The sequence below is a fragment of the Oryctolagus cuniculus genome, chromosome 3, assembly GCF_964237555.1.
Source record: "Oryctolagus cuniculus chromosome 3, mOryCun1.1, whole genome shotgun sequence".
NCBI classification, from domain to species: domain Eukaryota; kingdom Metazoa; phylum Chordata; class Mammalia; order Lagomorpha; family Leporidae; genus Oryctolagus; species Oryctolagus cuniculus.
The window spans coordinates 100,895,669-100,915,223 of record NC_091434.1 but is presented as its reverse complement, the minus strand read 5'-3'; the positions used below and the strand labels follow the sequence as shown (position 1 = coordinate 100,915,223).

Genomic DNA, 19,555 nt, shown 5'->3' with positions numbered 1-19,555 from the left:
GTTAATATATTAAACCAAGGGATAGTAAGATTTCCCCACAATGCATTTTTGTTTAATTTAAAATAGTAAATACTGATAGTTATGTTTCAGTTCTGAGATCATATGGTAGCTTAATCTGTGAGTTTAATTGCCCTTCATATTATCATACTGTAGGAATACCATAATTTAGAGTTTATTCTGTCTTACAATTTTGGTGACATTTGACACAATTAAAAGTACACAGCCCTCTATGCAACACATTTTTTTTAACTTAATGTGTTCATGGAATCCTAAATAATGGAAAATATTTCATTAAATTCTTATTGCAGTAGATTTGTTTAGTCTATCAAGCAGTAGCCAATCACAAATCTAGATTCTTCAGGAATGGAAGCAAGATCAAGCATACTTTGCTGGAAGAAAAGTCTGGAAAATTTAGGGCTTCAAGGAAGCTCAGATTAGGAAGACGATTCATCATTACCAACTAGGAAAGGATCAGAGAACAATGTGAGTACCTAAGGGGGTTTATGGGAGGAGAAAACACAGCAAAGCTCTTGGAAACTCAAGACAGGGCTTATCTTTTATGAAGTTTCCTGGCTTGGCCCTTAGGTCACTCAAATTACCAGCCAAACACTGTTTAATTGCAAGACATTCAAACTTTTCTTAAGAACTGAAGACTTAAAGAAAATGAAACAAAATATAGCCCACATCTTTAGAGGACAAAGGTTTCTGCAGAGGACACAAAGTTCAAAGGCCTAAAAATAGATTATAAGTGAACAATGAAGTAGAAAAAGAAGCTGTTGATAAACACAAAACCAAGCAAGTAGAAGCTGCTGAAGCTTTGCTGCCTTCAATCGAAAAAAATAAATACACAGGTGTAAGTACTTATATCAGGAGTCCAAGGTGTTTGCCAGTCTCAACAATGTTCTAAAAGATTCAACAATCATATAATTTTTACTGTACATCTCCCTCTTCCAATACTTTTAGTATTCCCATCATACTTTGGCAGAGATGCTAATTAAAATCACATTTTAAGAGTCTAGTACGGATCTGTTTTCTTGAGGATAAAAGGACTGTGAAAAATTAGAGCTGGGATACTAAACCATAGATTTTTCTCTAGGATAACTAGAAATTATCCATTTTTTTAAAGATGGAACTCATGGAATCACCTTATTTAAAATGTATCAAGATTAACTCAGCTAACCTCTGCCACCAGGTATATACCATTCACAGAAGTTACATAGAAAATGTTCTGGATACCACCAGAGGAATCTTCCTAGGGAGATGTAGGAAGAACTCTGACCCTCGCTCTTACTTTGATTTGACTTTTTCTGTAGCCATAAAGACTAAGCTACATTCATTCTCTTCCAGTATCTCAATGAAGGAGAAAGTAGGTCACATTTACTTTTCCAGTGCTCACACTTTTTTAAAGTGAACCTCTTTCTGGGATTGACATTGTGGTATGACAGCCACAGGCATCCCATATTGGTGTGCTGGTTCAAGTTCCAGCACCTCAGCTTCTAATCCAGCTTCCTGCTAACATGCCTGGGGATGGCATGGCAGTGGAAGATGGCCCAAGTACTTAGGCCCCTGCCACCCACTTGGGAGACTGAGACCTGCATAAAGTTGTTGGCTCCTGGCTTTGTCATGACCTATTCCCAGTTATTGTGGTTCTCTTGGAGAAAAGAACCAGCAAACGGAAGATGGATCTCTCTCTCGATCTCTCTTCCTCTCTCTCTCTCTCATGCTGCCTTTCAAATAAATAAATACATCTTTTTAAAAAATTTTAACATTAAAAATGTACACATTATATAACTCCTTAAAGACTATCTTAATGTCTATACTTCATTGAAAAACCGCATGAGATGAAGGAGTCTTCCCTATCACTCCTTACAGGATAAATGAAGCAGTTTTCAATGCCCTCCTTGAAAGAAAGAAAGAGAGAAAGATAGGAAGGAAGGAAAGGAGGGAGGAAGGAAAAGAAAGAAGGAAAAAGGAAAAGAAAAAATAGGCTAGGCATTCCACCTAGCACATATTTGTGGAGTATGTTAATCTTTCATTATCTTTTAGCTATTTCACAGCTCTGTAAGTTGCAGAAGATTAATAATAACACAAATGATTCTTGTTCATAGACATGCAAATCAGTTGCATGGAACACAATTGATATTTGCCCTGTAGTTAGACAAATTTTGCATATATTCGTAAATTCATGTCAACATTCATTATTTGCAAATATATGTGATTATTTGAGTTTTTTGAACCAATTGTAACATTTTACTAGCTATCTCATTAAGTATCAAATTAAATTAAAAAATGTTAAAGGTTATTTTATTTATGTGAAAGGCAGAGTTACAGACAGAGGGAGAGAGATGGGGAGAGACAAAGACAGAGATCTTTCCTCTGCTGGTTCACTCCCCAATGGCCACAACAACCTAGGCTGGGCTAGGCTGAAGCCAGGAGCCTGGAATTCTGTCCTGGTATCCCACATTGGTAGAAGGGCTGGAAGCAATTTGATCAGAAATGGAGCACATAGTACTAAAACTGGTACTCTTATGGGATGCTGGCAATGCAGGCTTAACCACCTGTACCCTAAATACTGGACCCTAAATAAAATGTTTTACATGTGTTCATTGCTTTTCAGTATGACATTCATGATTATATCTTGGAATAAAAAATCTTTAACACTCCTTTTACTAAACACCAGCTAACATGGAAATCATTGTCTGAAGAACTGAAAACATGGGTACACTTGAGGGTTGCTACCTAATGGTGGGCCTTGGGAGAATTCATACTATTGTCAAACACAGATTAACTGTTGGAAAATTAAGGAAATTTTTTATCAAGGGCTCCTTGGTCTTATTCCTAATTACATATTGCTCTTTTGAATATCTCAAAAACAATGCACAAGCCATACAAACACTTAAGTAATAAAGATTCAAAATATATATTTATTACTGTGTTCTTCAGTTTGCTTTATCTTTGTTCCCATACAATATAAGGTTTGATATCTTCATGCCAGAATTCTTAGTTCTCAGCTAAGAAAAATGTTCATGATATATATCAGTGTTATTTCAAAAGATTTGTTGAAAAAAATACTGAAAAGGAAAAATAAAAGGAGGAAAAATTGATCTCCAAAACTCACATTACTGAATCTGACCTTATTTTAAGTATTGTGGCAAGAGCTGCTGTACGTATCCTCGCTAATTGCTACCGCACTTACAATTCACATCATGGTATGCTTTGTGTCATGCAGTTTTTAGTAGTATGCTATTGTTTTGTGTGTGTTTATCCCATAGCTACAATGGACGAACTATTCCCTCAGCAGGAAAAATATTAACCTTTTATAGCCTGTTCAACACCAAACATTAGGTGACCAGTAACCAATATATTGAATAGTGTTATCTGTGTTGGCAGAGTAATGATGGCTTCATAAGAAAGACTAATGACTAATTTTCAGAGATTTAGAATTAGAAAGACCTGACTTTTTTAACTTTTATTTAATAAATATAAATTTCCAAAGTATAACTTTTGGATTATAGTGGTTTTTTTCCCCCCATAACCTCCCTCCCACCAGCAACCATCACATCTCCTGACCCTTACGAGCTGTGTAACTCAAGCATCTCTAAAATATCTTCTATTTTTGAAGAATGGTAGGAAGATGAAAAGAAATGCCATATATCAAGAGCCTGATTCAAAGAATTGCTGCATGTGAAATGCCTGGACCAGAGTAGGGGCTAATCGATGATAATCAATAAAAGATTATAACAGCTTCCAATTGCTGACTGTTTAATATGAGCCCGATACCAACTCACATTACTATTATTATTATGTGATATACTATTATCATTGTTATCATTATTTATGGTGTTTCAAAGTGTCTAATTCTACCATTTTTGCTTGTGCTGTTGTACACAGTAATTCTTATATCTGAAATCAATAGAAGAGCCCAAAATATTCAGAAAACTTTATCTAGAGTAAGAGATAAAGTGGGGGAGGGGTTAGGATTGCTAAATGACAATAGGCTAAAAGGACTAAAAACTGACAAAAGGACATTGCAGTAGCATAGGCTAAAAGAAGACATGATTGACATCTATTTAATCACAAATGGTACAGATATGGTGAGCATGGATTTGTTCATTAAATCCTGAACTACTAGGATGTAGGGCACCCCTTGACATGTGGGTGAGGTAATTTTAAAACGAATAAAGAAAATCCAACTTCAAAAAGCAGATAGGGAAGCTATTAAATATGTTATCCCAAGATATGGTGAGGTAGAAAATAAGGATTGGACAAAATGAGTTTGGTTCCATTTATTAAAGATAAACCTGCAATAACTTAAAATAGGTACAGAAGGGTTCCAAAGGAAAGTTAGAGTCTTCTATAACCCTGCAGGGCTATTATGCCAAGAAAATGTTTGGATAGTGCTATTAAAAATCAATATCCAAAATATGGAAGATAGTTTCCTTGTATGACGTAATTGTTTTCTTAGAATAAATACTTAAAGTTTCCAGGGAATAAAACTCAATATATTAATAGGGTATACATGAAAAATTAAATTTATGCAAATTTATGTATTCTATTTGTATAGATAAAGCATAAAATATTAAACCAAACAGTTATATAGAGTAAGTAAGCTGAGTACAAATTAGTTGTGGTAAAGTTGAAAGTTTCACCATTTTGGGAATCTAAATAGCGTTGGCAAAGTTGGGAACTAATATATTTTCATTCTGCATTTAATTTTGCTGTCTCTAATATTGATATAATTAATGGATTTTAAAGAGAATATTGAACATAAATCCCAAAGCCTAAATAAGAATAGATGATTAAATTGAATGGCTTGATTCACTTGCCTCTATTTTCCATACATAGGATTAAAAGTAATCTTTGAATTCATACTCTTAGGAAACACAAAGCATGATCTATTCATGTTCACAAAGTATTTTAGATTCTGAGGATTTTCAGAGATTCCAAAAGTTCAGGCAAGTGGATAATATAGTTCCCAATATTTGCTCTCAAATAGTCCCAACTAGACTCCCTGGTCTAGTCACTATGTGTCTGCTGTCCTCACTCCTCTACCTGATGCTCAGCTTAGAGACGGGCAGAAAGCAGTTGAACTGATGGGAGCAGAGCTTCACAGACAAAGTGGAAACTAGCTGTATTTATTTGGGAATTTGTGCTTTGCCATAGTCATTTCCTATCTCAGAACACCCAAGAGCTGACAGTATTTTCCACCATGGTATGTAATATGTTTTCAAACAAATGCATGGCATGACCATGAACTACAGAATGTAATGGGGCAGAAAATGCCAGTATACATCATTTTGACTTCTAGACATTTGGAACTTCTCTTCCTTGCTCTAGCTGCCTTTGAGACTGCTGGTGACAAACACTTGTTTTTTTCCAGTAGCATAGGAAAACAATACCCAGTGAGACAGGAACTAGTTTTAGACCAACATTTATAGGAATGCTTTCACTTTTTAATGCTTTGGAAGTAAATTATTAAACAGAAGTCCTATAGAATGTGGATTCACTGAGGTTCCCTACAAGTGAGTGGGCAAGTAGGGGAAAAATGCATGGTCTTTATTACTTTCTTTTTAAAAATATTATTTTCATTTTATTTGAGAATGCAAGAGAGAAAGAGCTCTTCCTTTATCTCTTATTGTTCCCAAATTCCAAAATCTCAGAATTTGGTTGCAACTTGACCACTTGTATGATCTCATTTACTCTGAAGAATAAGGCAGTGTTATGGGAGTTATTTCCATTTTACTAAAAAGGAAATTGAATTCAGAGAGGATATGTAACACACTGCAAACCAATTCACTTCACCTAGATTTGTATTTAGGTGGAATGATTCCTTAACCTCCTGGATCTTCATAAATCATATGAGATAACTGGATTAGTTCATTCCTGTGGATCCCTCTAGTTCTCAGTCTATGAGCCAGATATTATTGTTGCTGCAGATTCACTATCTTCAACTTTTTTCCCTCTAAAAGACTTTTAAACAAGATATACTGCAATCTCCAAATAAGATGTGATTAGACTCACACTAAAATTATTTTAAAAGACTTTAAATAACTATTGCATTATTACATAGTAACACTAGGAACTTTTAATACTCTATCCTATTTAATCCTAGAAACAATCTAGTGTGGTAGGTATTGTTTCCATTTTACAGAAATGATACAACCTCAGGAAGAGTTAGACAACATGACTAAAATCACATAGCTAGAGAAGGCATTGTTCAGCACCAAGATAAACCCCTTCTTGGGATGCCTGCATCCTATAACAGAATGCTGCTTTGGGTCCCAGCTAGTCTGATTCTTATTCAGCTTCCTATTAACGCACCTGGGAATGCAGCTAATAATAACCCAAGTACTTGGGTTTCCTGTTACCCACACAGAGTTCCTGGCTCCAGGCTTTGGCCTGACCCAGTCCTGCCTGTTGTAGCTATTTGAGGAGTGATCAAATGGAAGAAAGATCTCTCTCTCTCTCTCTCTCTCTGTTCCCTCCATCCCTCCCTCTTCTCTGTCTTTGCTGTTAGCTTTCTGTATGTGTCACTCTGCATTTCAGATAAATAAATAAAATTTAAAATAGTTTTCTTGCTTAAAAAAAAAATCATGCAGCTGTTATATAAGAGAATTGTATTTAAACCCAGATGTCCCTGACTTCAATGGGCCATGATCTTTCTAACTCTGCCACATTTTCACAATTCACTATGGCCTTGTTTAACTGAAATTATAATTTTATTTTTGATTCCTATTTTGTCCCTCCTGACATTTCTTTTCCCAATTCATTGTCTTTGGTCATGCTTCATGATATTCCCATAAAATAAAGGTTACAAATCTAGAATAACTTTTTCCTTCCAATAGTGGATAATCTATACATAAACTTCTAAAAATTACAAATGAAACATATAAGCCCATTAATATGTTGTAAAAATACTAGCAAACTTCTAGAGGCAGCATAGGAAACAGATGAACTTTTTTAAAGATACACAAAATACATAATTTTCAGAAAAAACTGTAAAAACTGGGCTAGGGAAGACACATCTCAGAGACATGTTTCATCTTAAAAAGTAAAGGCTTTCAAGCTTTTTCTTAGTATTTCATGTTTTCTAATGAAATTTCACATGGAAATCAATTGTGTTTGTCCATAGGATAGGTAGGAGAGCTAGTTTCTTCTGGGATTCAATAACATTCTGATTCTTTTCTAGTATATACTACGTTATTCCCTCAACAATGTGAAAAATGCAACATGTTATTTAATTCAGTCAGTGATTTGCTGATGGATATTTATCTCCAGGAAAAACATCAAATGATGATTTATAGCATTTCTATTTTTCAATCTGCAAATACTCTAGCGATGGGCTATTTTCATCCATAGCCTGACGTCACTAACTACAGAAGAGAAGAGCTGCACACCCTCCAATTTCTCAAGCCAGTAGAAGCCAACTTCAGCATTTTGTGAATGCACTCTTGTCCTAGGAAAAAGTTCCTAATATGTCTCTTATACTGCATTTCTTTCTCATTCTGTGAACCCCATTAGAGATCGATTTGAATTAGCAAACAACAGCAACACACTAGAGTTTATCTCAATTACTCATTTCACCTTAGCATAGACTACTTTGTCAGATATTTATGTCATTTTAGTTCACATTGGCAAGGTATCAGTTTAGGTAATATGCATTTTGGATTGGGTTCATTGGGTGAGGAACAATTACAATTTATCATTTAGTTCTGCAAGACTCTGTGGAAAGACAGTCAACGATGAGTAAATGGGATATGGGAGAGATGGTGAGATGTGCAGAACAATAGAGGACATGGTTTCAGAGAAAACAATGTGGCATTAGTGGTAGAAAAAGGAGATGACATTACAAAGAATTTCTGCCTGCCTCTCAGTTTTCTTTAGAAATCAAGTTCAAATTGTTTGCCTTTATTCACAAGTCATTGGTTGCTTAGCTCTGCACTCAACTAACATTTTACCCTTTTTTCTTTATTTTTGAGATGGAAGAAAACCATAAAACAAGCCAGTTAAGGATTATACTATAGACAGGAAGATATAAAAATGATTCAGGCTTAATCTTGCACTCAACAAGTTTGAAGAAGTGAAAGTATGTATCTTTCCACATGTAGTTAACTGCTACTACTGCTTACCTAGCCAACTGAAGTTTCTCTGGAAGCCTCTAGAGGAAATACCTGCTGTAGGAAAATTGAAACCAATGCAAAAATAAAGGGGAGCTTAAGCTTCTGAAATCCAGGCCATTCTTTACTCCCTTCACTGGTCTGTTCAATAAGCAGAATTAAAAATTAAAAAACAAAATGGAAAACAGTATTTTTTGGAAGACTATTATTAGAGCAGAATGAGATGTAAGGAAATTTTAATAAGTTCTTTAAGTAACTTGAATTTCCCTTCTTGTGTGCTATAAATGGATCTTTAGAATTGGCTTTATTTTGAATTCAGGAAGACTCTTTGTACTCACATAGACATCTATCTACACTTTCTGATATGGACATTCTGTAAGAGAGCTGAGAAAACTATTCTTAATAACTAAATGAGTAACTTGCTTTTAGTGGTAGATTAGGACAACGATAATGATGATGAGGAAGATGAAGAACATGCTGCTTTTCTTCTACTGATTTCTTAAAATACTTTTTTTCATAAATGTTAAAGAATAAAATTTTCTTTTTTTTCTATCTGAGCAACTATTTCCCTGTCTCTCATTTACTTTTCTGTTGGAAGTTGGTCCCTGAGCCATTTGATAAAAGAGAAAAATCTCAAGATTTTGGAGTATTGTCTAATTATCACCTCACCGAGAGTGGCTGGTAATATGGAGTTTTAGGCTTGTGTGTTGATATTGATAGACTGAATTGTTAAGTGAGAAAAGTGCTGCAGTGAATTATCAAACCAGCACCCCACCTCCACTAGTTTATTCACAATCCTAATTATTTGCCAGACAGGACTGGGATATGCTTATTATTTCACAGATGAAAATGGTCTTTTTGATGCATTTCTTTTAACAGGGTCTTCTAATTTTCTGAAGGCTAAAATTTCAGACAGAATTAAACCTCTTCCAAGTACAGTAATGGATTTTATCTCAGATTCATTATTTCCAATTAATAAAGCTTTGCCCCACTTCCTACTAGTGCACATTTATGACAAAATGACATTATCCTCTACTCATGTGGCCTCCATTATCTGAGACCATCATTTAATCATTTTTAGCCTTGTGAAGTTCAGTTACTTTGGTCTGTAAGTGGATTTCTTTGCAGGTCCTATTCCCCACCCACTTTTGGCAGCATCATGCCCTAAGTGATATTCAGCTCTGTAACTGGGGAAAAAACATAAAGAAGAAAAGGAGAAGAAGAAGAAAAGGATGAAGACGAATTATTATTACAGAGTTTTAACAGTGATCATATGGCAAAATTCACCACTGTGGAACAGTTAGAGAACAAATTTACCAAAACAAACATATGTTCCTGAACGTTGAACATATGGTCAATGAGGAATGCGTGGTCTAGGTAAAGTAATTGCACTGTCAGCTTTTCACAGAAGTTTTTCTTACCATTTTAGTTCAGACAAACGGATTTTATTGCACATTTGCATATGTATGTATATATATATGGCATTTATATATATAAAAGCATTGTCGGGAGGGAAGGAACTATCACCTGCATGTGGCCCCAGACTTCCAAAGACCACCTTTCCATCATAAAGAACATGGAACCACCAGTCAGTCAAGGAAGATGATGAAAACCAGTGGGCAACCAGGAACCTGGACACATGCTGAACAGGAACCCTTCATCCTCTAGCTTTGAGCTATAAGATTCAGGCTTTAGGAGAACCCAGTAATTAAGCAATAGCTGCCTTGCTCTGTACTCTGTGATAGAAGCCTTCCTGCTTTTGGGGGAGGGGTAAGAGGTGGGAAAGCACTTCAAAAGAGAAATGGGGGATAATTTCTCTCTCAGATTGGATAAACACAGGGGCAGGTGAGAATAAGTAAAAGCAGCACTTAATCTTCTTTCTCAATCACTCACAGGAGTTGAGACTGTTAAACAGTGGAGAAATGTAGATACAGCTTAAATTCACTTCTTCGTTCATTTGTATGCTCAATAAATACTTACGTGTTGCTGTTTGTGTATCAAGCTTTGTTTGAGGCAAAGGGAGGCACAATAGGACATGGCTGAAAGATACAGCCAGCCCCTGCCCCACAGATAAGCCGGGGCCATTATTTTATGCTCAGTCACACATTTGCACTCTTCTGATCTTAGGTGCACAAAGTATAAGTGTATTTTCTTTAAAGAAGGCAGATCTATGACTTCAGATGTTACCAGGATAGAAAGTCAGAAAAAGGGTAGTTAATTTCCAGGCTTGCTGGATCGAATCAATGTGAAAAGAAGAAGGAATTCCACATCACTATATTCTATTACATCTAAAGATTTTACAGACAAACTATGTGCATTCAGTATCCGTTATCACATTGGCTATTTCCTTTATGGCATAGTTTGGACTACTGAATTCACATGATAAATCTTTACCCAATATTTTCAGATCTATTTCTAACAAAAATAGATATACTTCTTCTGTCCACAGTATTTTTCTCCTCTCTCAATTTATGAATCTCAGTTAGTTTTAGCTTTTTACGACTTCACTTACTCATGGAATAATGTTATTTGAAACTTGTTACAAATTACAGTGATATTAATCCTCTAGCAGACATAAGAAATTACTCATTTTGTAAATTAAAATAACATGATAAGATATTTTAAAGTAGATTTTAAAAATCCAATATTGATAGCTTACTGTGGATATTAATACCTTGAAAATTAGATTGGTTGTTATAATGATAAGCTATTAAATTACCAGTAAAATAGCAATTATCAATAAGATACTAATTTTATCCAATATATGTCTGAAATATTTTAAATTATCTTCACTGCTATTTTGTCTGAGGATATTTAAAAAAAGTGTTTACTTTTGATACTTCATTAATAGATAGGTTAAAACAATCAATCTTTTGAAATCAAATACTAGGACTTTGCAATTTATGGTCAACACAGTAACTATGATGAAAATCAACCTACTTATTCTACTCTATTTCTTAGAGTCATCACATTTGTCCTTTTTTGATTTTTTTAAACTTTTATTTAATAAATATAAATTTCCAAAGTACAGCTTTTGTATTACTGTGGCTTTTTCCCCCCATAACTTCCCTCCCACCCGCAACCATCCGATCTCTCAGTCCCTCTCCCATCCCATTCACATCAAGATTCATTTTAAATTATCTTTATATACAGAAGATCAATTTAGTACATATTAGGTAAAGATTTCAACAGTTTGCACCCACACAGAACATAAAGTGTAAAATACTGTTTGAGTACTAGTTATAGCATTAATTCACAGAGTACAAAACATTAAGGACAGAGATCCGACATGGGGAGTAAGTGCACAGTGACTCCTATTGTTGATTTAACAATTGACACTCTTGTTAATGGCGTCAGTAATCACCCTAGGCTCTTGTCATGAGTTGCCAAGGCTATGGAAGCCTTTTGAGCTCGCCAACTCCAATCTTTTTTAGACAAGGCCATAGTCAAAGCAGAAGTTCTCTCCTCCCTTCAGAGAAGGGTACCTCCTTCTTTGATGGCCCGTTCTTTCCACTGGGATCTCACTCACAGAGACCTTTCATTCAGGTCATTTTATTTATTTATTCATTTATTTATTTTGCCAGAGTGTCTTGGCTTTCCATGCCTGGAATACTTTCATGGGCTTTATAGCCATATCCGAATGCCTTAAGGGCTGATTCTTAGGCCAGAGTGCTGTTTAGGACATCTGCCATTCTATAAGTCTGCTGTATATCCCGCTTTTCATGTTGGGTCATTCTCTCTTTTTAATGCTATCAGTTAGTATTAGCAGACACTAGTCTTGTTTATGTGATGCCTTTGACTCCCAGTCCTATCATTATGATAAATTATGAACTGAAACTGATCACTTTTGACTAGTAAGATGGCACTGGTACATGCCACCTTGATGGGATTGAATTGGAATCCCCTGGCACATTTTTAACTCTACCGTTTGGGGCAAGTCCAATTGAGCATGTGCCAAACTGTACATCTCCTCCCTCTCTTATTCCCACTCTTTTATTTAACAGGGATCACTTTTCAGTTAAATTTATAGACCTAAGAATAATTATGTGTTAATTAAATAGTTCAACCAATAGTATTAAGTAGAACAAAAAATACTAAAAGGAATAAAGGATCACTAGCAATCAGGGAAATGCAAGTCAAAACTACAACGAGGTTTCACCTCACCCCGGTTAGAATGGCTCACATACAGAAATCAACTAACAGATGCTGGCGAGGATGTGGGGAAAAAGGGACACTAACCCACTGTTGGTGGGAATGCAAACTGGTCAAGCCACTATGGAAGTCAGTCTGGAGATTCCTCAGAAACCTGAAGATAACCCTACCGTTCGACCCAGCCATCCCACTCCTTGGAATTTACCCAAAGGAAATAAAATTGGCAAATAAAAGAGTTATCTGCACCCTAATGTTTATTGCAGCTCAATTCACAATAGCTAAGACCTGGAATCAACCTAAATGCCCATCAACAGTAGATAAAGAAATTGTGGGATATGTACTCTATAGAATACTATACAGCAGTTAAAAAAAAAAACAACAACAACAATGAAATCTGGTCATTTGCAACAAAATGGAGGCATCTGTAAAACATCATGCTGAGTGAAATAAGCCAGTCCCAAAGGGACAAATATCATATGTTCTACCTGATCAGTGACAACTAACCAACCACAAAAAAAGGAAACCTGTTGAAGTGAAATGGACACTATGAGAAACGGTGACTTGATCAGCCCTTGTCCTGACTGTCGAGGAACAACTTAATACATTTTTTAAATATTTTTTTTCTCAACAGGCAGAGTTAGAGAGAAAGGTCTTCTTTCCGTTGGTTCACCCCCCCCACATGGTTGTTATGGGCGGTGCGCTGCGCTGATCTGAAGCCAGGAACCAAGTGCTTCCTTGTGGTCTCCCATGTGGGTGCAGGACCCAAGGACCTGGGCCATCCTCAACTGCCTTCCCAGGCCACAGCAGAGAGCTGGACTGGAAGAGGAGCAACCGGGACAGAACCGGCGCCCAACCGGGACTAGAACCCGGGGTGCCGGTGCCGCAGGCAGAGGATCAGCCAAGTGAGCCATGGCGCCAGCCACAACTTACTACATTTATTCTTTAAAAGTGATTCTGGCCGGCACTGTGGCTCAATAGGCTAATCCTCTACCTGTGGCACCAGCACACCGGGTGCTGGTCCCGGTCGGGGTGCCGGATTCTGTCCCGGTTGCCCCTCTTCCAGGCCAACTCTCTGCTATGGCCCTGGAGTGCAGTGGAGGATGGCCCAAGTCCTAGGGCCCTGCACCTGCATGGGAGACCTGGAGAAGCACCTGGCTCCTGCCTTAGGATCAGTGCGATGCACTGGCCGCAGCGCACCGTCCCAGCGGCCATTGGAAGGTGAACCAACGGAAAAGGAAGACCTTTCTCTCTGTCTCTCTCTCTCTCATTGTCCACTCTGCCTGTCAAATATATAAATAAATAAATAAAAGTGATTCTACATGATTTTGCCTGTAAGATATTACATAAATTATTTTGAAAGATCTACAAATGCAACTGAAGCAAATAAAATATGATTAATTTAATATTATGTTTTCTTCCCAAAGTGAAAATAATTACCTGCTCTGGTGGTGGAAAAAAAGACTTAAATATGGACTAGATATTTAACATATTTATAGTGATCAGATCAAATATACATACGAAGTGTATGTTTACTTTTAACCTTGATTTGCACAGGACAGTTGATAAAATTCACATTGCTGCATACAATAAAGTATATATCTCAATGACAATTTGTGTGAACATGTTTGAGTTCTACACCTATATCTAAAACACAAGCTGTATGATATTTAGTGAAATAGATAACTAATATTTTCTTCAAGAGTATAACATATCCAAGCCAATAAGTCACAAAATTTTCATATAAAATATGGAATGTTAAAAAAATTCTCTTTAATTGCTTTTAATGGCTTGTATTTAACGACCCTAAACAAGAAATCTAGCTTTCTTACATCAAAAGACCCAATTGTTTAATTTGTCTTTTTTTTTTCGTCTTCTCAACTCAAAATTAAATAGACGTTCATTGTATGATAATCTGTTTTTCATTTTTGTATATTGGTGGATTCAATTTTCTAATATTTTGTTGATAATTTCAGATATTTAAGAGGAATATCAAGTGCTGGAGAGGATACACAGCAACTAACTTGCATGCATTATTAGTGGGAGTGATAAAGCTCCTTTGGGAACAACTTTGAAATTGCTTACAAGTTTGTGTATTTGCTATTGTGACCCATAAATCCCACTCCTAGAAATGTAACCCAGAAAGAGCTAAAAATTCCCTTCCATCCAGTAATGAAAACATTTCAAGTATGCTTTTATGTTTCCACTCTAGAACCAACACATTATATTTATGTGAAGAAGAAAACAAAAATGCTACACAAATTCACTCATCCATTACCCAAATTCTCACAACAGCCAGGACAGGAACAGGCCAAGGGCAGGAGACTGGAACAAATGTGGGTATCCTACATGGGTGGCTGACATCCAAATAGTCGAGACATTACTTGCTCCCTCCCAGATATACTTAACAGAATGTAGGTGGAACTTGAATTCAGGCCCTTGATATGAGATGTGGGCATCCCACCTGTCTATCTGTACCACTATGCCAAATACCCAGATCAATAGCAAATTTTAACTGAACATGTTCTGTTCTTCCACAATAATATGGAAATTGAATGCTTCAGTATCAGCTTCTGGATTACTCATTGACCTCTTTGAATATTCTCAGCTGTGTTTCTGTGCTCTTGATATGGGGATTATAGTTGAAAGAGAAAAGAAGAAAGATGAAAAGCCTAAGGACCAGCCATGCATCTTACTTGTTTCTTACAGAGAGAATAGGGTATGGATTCTAAGAAGCAAAAGTCAATTTGAGTGTGGAACTACAAGTGATTTTTGTATATTAAACTTATATCTATTATTTTTCACTTTATGTTTCTGTGTGGGAGCAAACTGTTGAAATCCTTACTTAATGTATACTAAGCTGATCTTCTGTATATTAAGATAATCGAAAATGAATCTTGATGTGAATGGAAGGGGAGAGGGAGTGGGAAAGGGGAGGGTAGTGGGTGGGAGGGACGGTATGTGGGGGAAGCCATTGTAATCCATAAATTGTACTTTGGAAATTTATATTCATTAAATAAAAGTTAAAAAAAACTTATTTCCTGAAAATTTTAAAATTTACTTATAAGTACTATTATATTTTCTTGTAATTTTTGGTGGCTATCTATTTGAAATATTATGTTGTATGAAAATAGACATAGTTTTATTTCCTTCTTTCCAACATGTCTGCCTTTATATATTTTTTTAAAATTTTGAACTGGGTTGCAGAGAACAAATATCTTTCTTTTCTTCCTGATCATATAGGAAGCATTCATCATCATTATTAAGACAATAACAGTGCTGTGGTATAGTGGGTTAACAATATTCTGACTATAGCATTTTGAGAAATTTCCCTTTAATTTATAGCTTTCTTAGCGTTCTTTGTCATTAATATATGTTGACTGTTGTCAAACGCCTTTAATGAATCTAATAAGATGATAATACAGTTTTAATTTTTTAGCTTCTCGGTATGGTGGTTTACACTGACTGATTTTGAACACTGAAACAACCTAGGATTGCCAGTATCAAGACCATTTGGTCATTATGAATTATCCTTTTTGTGTATTTTTAGATTCAATTTTCTAATATATTGTTGATAATTTCACATATCTAAGAGGACTATCAAGTGCCAGTGAGGATGCAGAGCAACTAAAATTTGCATGCATTGTTAGTGCGAGTATACAAGTAAAGCTCCTTTGAGAAAGAACTTGGAAGCTTCTTACAAATTTGTATATTTGCTAATGTGACCCCTAAAAACCACTCCTAAGAAAGTAACCAGACAAAGGTAATCTTATGTTAATAGAGAATCTGCTTATGAAATTTTAGAGCAACTTTATTCATATCCACTGTAATGTGAAAAAAATCCAGTTGTATTTCAACTAGTCAGTGGATAAACAGAAGACATCTACTGCTATAATGAAATAATACTCAGAAATAAAAATAATGAGCTATTGATACACAGAATAAGGTAGATCAGCCTCAAAAGCTTTATGATGTACAAAAGTAGTCAGACACAAAAGGCTACATACTATGTGCTTCTTATATCTCAATAAACTTAAAAAGACATTGTTCTTCCAAATGATATAAATACTATATACTTGGTGCATATTTTTGAAGTATTCCCCATAATTAAATAACTTCTCATAAAATAGTTGCCTTTCTTATTAAAATAATTTTCCTTATTATTTCTCATTCTTTGCAATAAGTTTATTTAAATCAACCATTCACTCACATGATCATATATTGATGGAGCCTTCACAAAAGTGTATGAAGGGATAGAATTCTGTCCAAAATTTGAGCTGTTGAAGACCTATTCTTTGGCTTTTTTTTTTCCTAACTGATCAGAAGAATCTTTGAGATTGAAATAAGCTTTCCGTTAACAAACACTGTTCAATGTAATTCACCTGTTTCGAAATGAATCAAGTGGCAAGTTTCCATATCTAACTCTCCAAAGAAGGATGAAACTAGTATCTTTTGGTTTTTTGTACTAAACACAGGATTTGAGATACAAGCATCTGAAATCATTCTATGGAAACCTTCTTATAATTGCTGAGCTCTGATGATCACTTCCCTTAATGCTGATATGATCTTCCCTAACAGGGGATGACTTTATACGCTATTCTGTTACATATTTTGTCATAAACTGGATTGTGTGAAAGTGGTAATTATAATCATGTTGCTAATGTGTTGTATTCACTATATATTCACAATTAAATGAAATAATTATGAACTATATAAAATATTTGGATAATACCTAGAAGTTACCACTCATTAAATGATAGCTCCTAATTGTACTGTTAGTCTTTAAAAATGTTTTAACAACTTTTGAATAAGAATTAATGAAGAAAATTAGATGTCTTATAGAAGAGAGGTATCCAGTTCTCTACTTCATAGTATTGTTATGAAAGGATAAAACCATTCAGTACCAAAGCTGAATATGGTAGGAACTTAATACAGTTTAGCTATTAGAATAATATCTACAATACCAATAGCAAAAATCACCCATATACCATTCATCAAGAGTTGCTATTGTGGTGGAATGAGAAGGCCATGCCAAGGTGGCCACTGGCAAGCTAGTGTCAGTTACTCAGGAATGGCTTTGAAACCCACCTGGCCACGGAGCCTGCCTGGCAACAGGCTGTGATTGGTTGGGGCATAGACCGCCCCTTGACCAGATTGGCTGGTCTTGGCTATATAAGATGTTGTTCCAATCGTAATAAACGAGTCTGTGGGCTGCTCGCCTCAATCCTACTTTTGCCCAACTCTCGGGGTCTGTGTGGTGACTCCACACTTCTTGCGCCCACCACGTTGCTCCTCTCAGAAACGAATCCACTGCAACATTGTTGAGAAATCAAGGGCAACATGCTATGGTTTTTTGTTTTTGTTTTTGTTTTTGTTTTTGTTTTTTTGTTTTGTTTTGTTTTGTTTTGTTGACAGGCAGAGTTAGACAGGGAGAGAGGGAGAGAGAGAAAGGTCTTCCTTCCGTTGGTTCACCCCCTAAATGGCTGCTACGGCCGGTGTGCTGTGCCGATCCAAAGCCAGGAGCCAGGTGCTTCCTCCTGGTTTCCCATGCAGGTGCAGGGCACAAGGACTTGGACCATCCTCCACTGACTTCCCGGACCACAGCAGAGAGCTGAACTGGAAGAGGAGCAACCGGGACAAAATCCAGCGCCCCAACCAGGACTAGAACTCGGGGTGCTGGTGCCGCAGGCGGAGGATTAGCCTAGTGAGCCATGGTACTGGCTGCTATGTTGTTTTAATGGCTGTATATACAGGCCTGTCAGTAATTGCACACCTTACATTTGGAATTAACAGAAACCAAGACTATCTGATAAGTCATGCCTAATAGGAAGCACATCGGCTTTATTCTATGTTTACTTTTTGATTGGCACAGAATAGGGATCTGTGGGTGTTTTGGCTGTAGAGAGTGGTGTACACTTTCCATTTTCTTGTAGTGGGAAGAGCAAAAGGAAGGTAAGAATTGCTCTTGGGGTGGTATTGGTAAGGTGAATAGGGGCAAGGAAACTTCAGCCAATTTTGCAATTAGGTGGTCTAATAATTCTTGAAAGAATGGTTTCAAGGCTGTGAAGCCTCCCTCTGACAGGCCTCAAATAAGTACATTTGATTTGGAGGAGACTAAAAAGGACTCCAAATGTCCTTCATTATTCCCTTTTATTGATGACTTAACCAGGGTTGATAGGCTACATTATAGTTTCAAGCACTCTATAGTCCTTGAAGTTGAATAGCTAAGATCCATTAAAGAATTCACGTTAGGAATGAAGAAATAGTTTAAGTCTAGGAGTTTTCCACACTAACAATGTCCTCCTACTGCTCCTTCAAAAGCATTTTTCAGGTGTTAATAGCTTAGATACACAGTTTGAATCATTACCTCATTGTTATTGATGCATAGTTTGTCTCTGGAGATAAACCCTGCATTTATCTTCATGTATGTTTTATCATGAAAAATGACCAGTGAAACACTCCAGTAGAGATTCAGTCATTTAATTAAAATGAATGTATTCTGTTAATGAATAGAATTAAGCCTATAATACTCATTCCTAGATTTTATGTATACTTAAAGATTTTTTTTTAATTTCCCCAAAGAATTAATTATCCTGTGTGTGAACTTTCTGATTGTGGATACACTTTAGTACAGTTGTTTCAGGCTGTGTTCTAACGTACCCTGAGAATTCTGGACCAGCTCCCCAGGGCCTGTTGTGGGGTAGAGACTGGAGAATTAGCAAGGGAGCAGAGGCTCTCTCATTTTCACCCAGCTTCAGAAAGCCTAGTCAGGACTGCAGCTAATTTACATAATCAGATTAACATTAAAAAGTGAAAAAATGTTTTTGAAAAAAAAAAAACAGTTGGGAAGTTGAGGTTGCAAGCTGTACCATTTTACATTCTCCCCAATTAACTGCCTGTCATAAATGAAAATACTATTTCACAAACCATGATAATGAGTTCCTTGGTAACAAAACTCTCTATTTTATTCATTGTATAGAAAAATGCTTGCAGAAAAATCTATGGATACTAATTTTATATGCATTATAACTAGATGTTAAAGATAAAAATAGGGACACTGATATAATGGAAAACTTGAAATACAGCAACATATTTTCTAGATCCCTGCCATGAGTAGAAAAGTGTTAATAAATAAAGTTCTGAGCTGAAGAAAAGTATTTTTAATTATTTTTATATTGTTAATTATATGAAGTACATAATTTTCACTGAAGTGATTCTTAAATGTTTTGGATTGGATTAAAAGTGACCAATAATTGGCTGGTGCTGTGGCTCACTTGTCTAATCCTCCC

General features: G+C 36.0%; 1 protein-coding gene and 1 long non-coding RNA gene across 10 annotated transcripts in view; one reads left to right on the top strand and one right to left on the bottom strand.

The window, feature by feature from the left end:
- Nucleotides 1–3,746, top strand: part of LOC103348751 (uncharacterized) — a 34,954-nt gene extending 31,208 nt beyond the window's left edge. The window contains exon 3 of the long non-coding RNA XR_011387599.1: nt 3,551–3,746. This is a non-coding gene — a long non-coding RNA (uncharacterized lncRNA). The remainder of the gene's footprint in view (nt 1–3,550) is intronic.
- Nucleotides 1–19,555, bottom strand: part of LRP1B (LDL receptor related protein 1B) — a 2,140,503-nt gene that overhangs the window by 1,729,246 nt on the left and 391,702 nt on the right. The gene's annotated exons all lie outside the window — the stretch shown is intronic.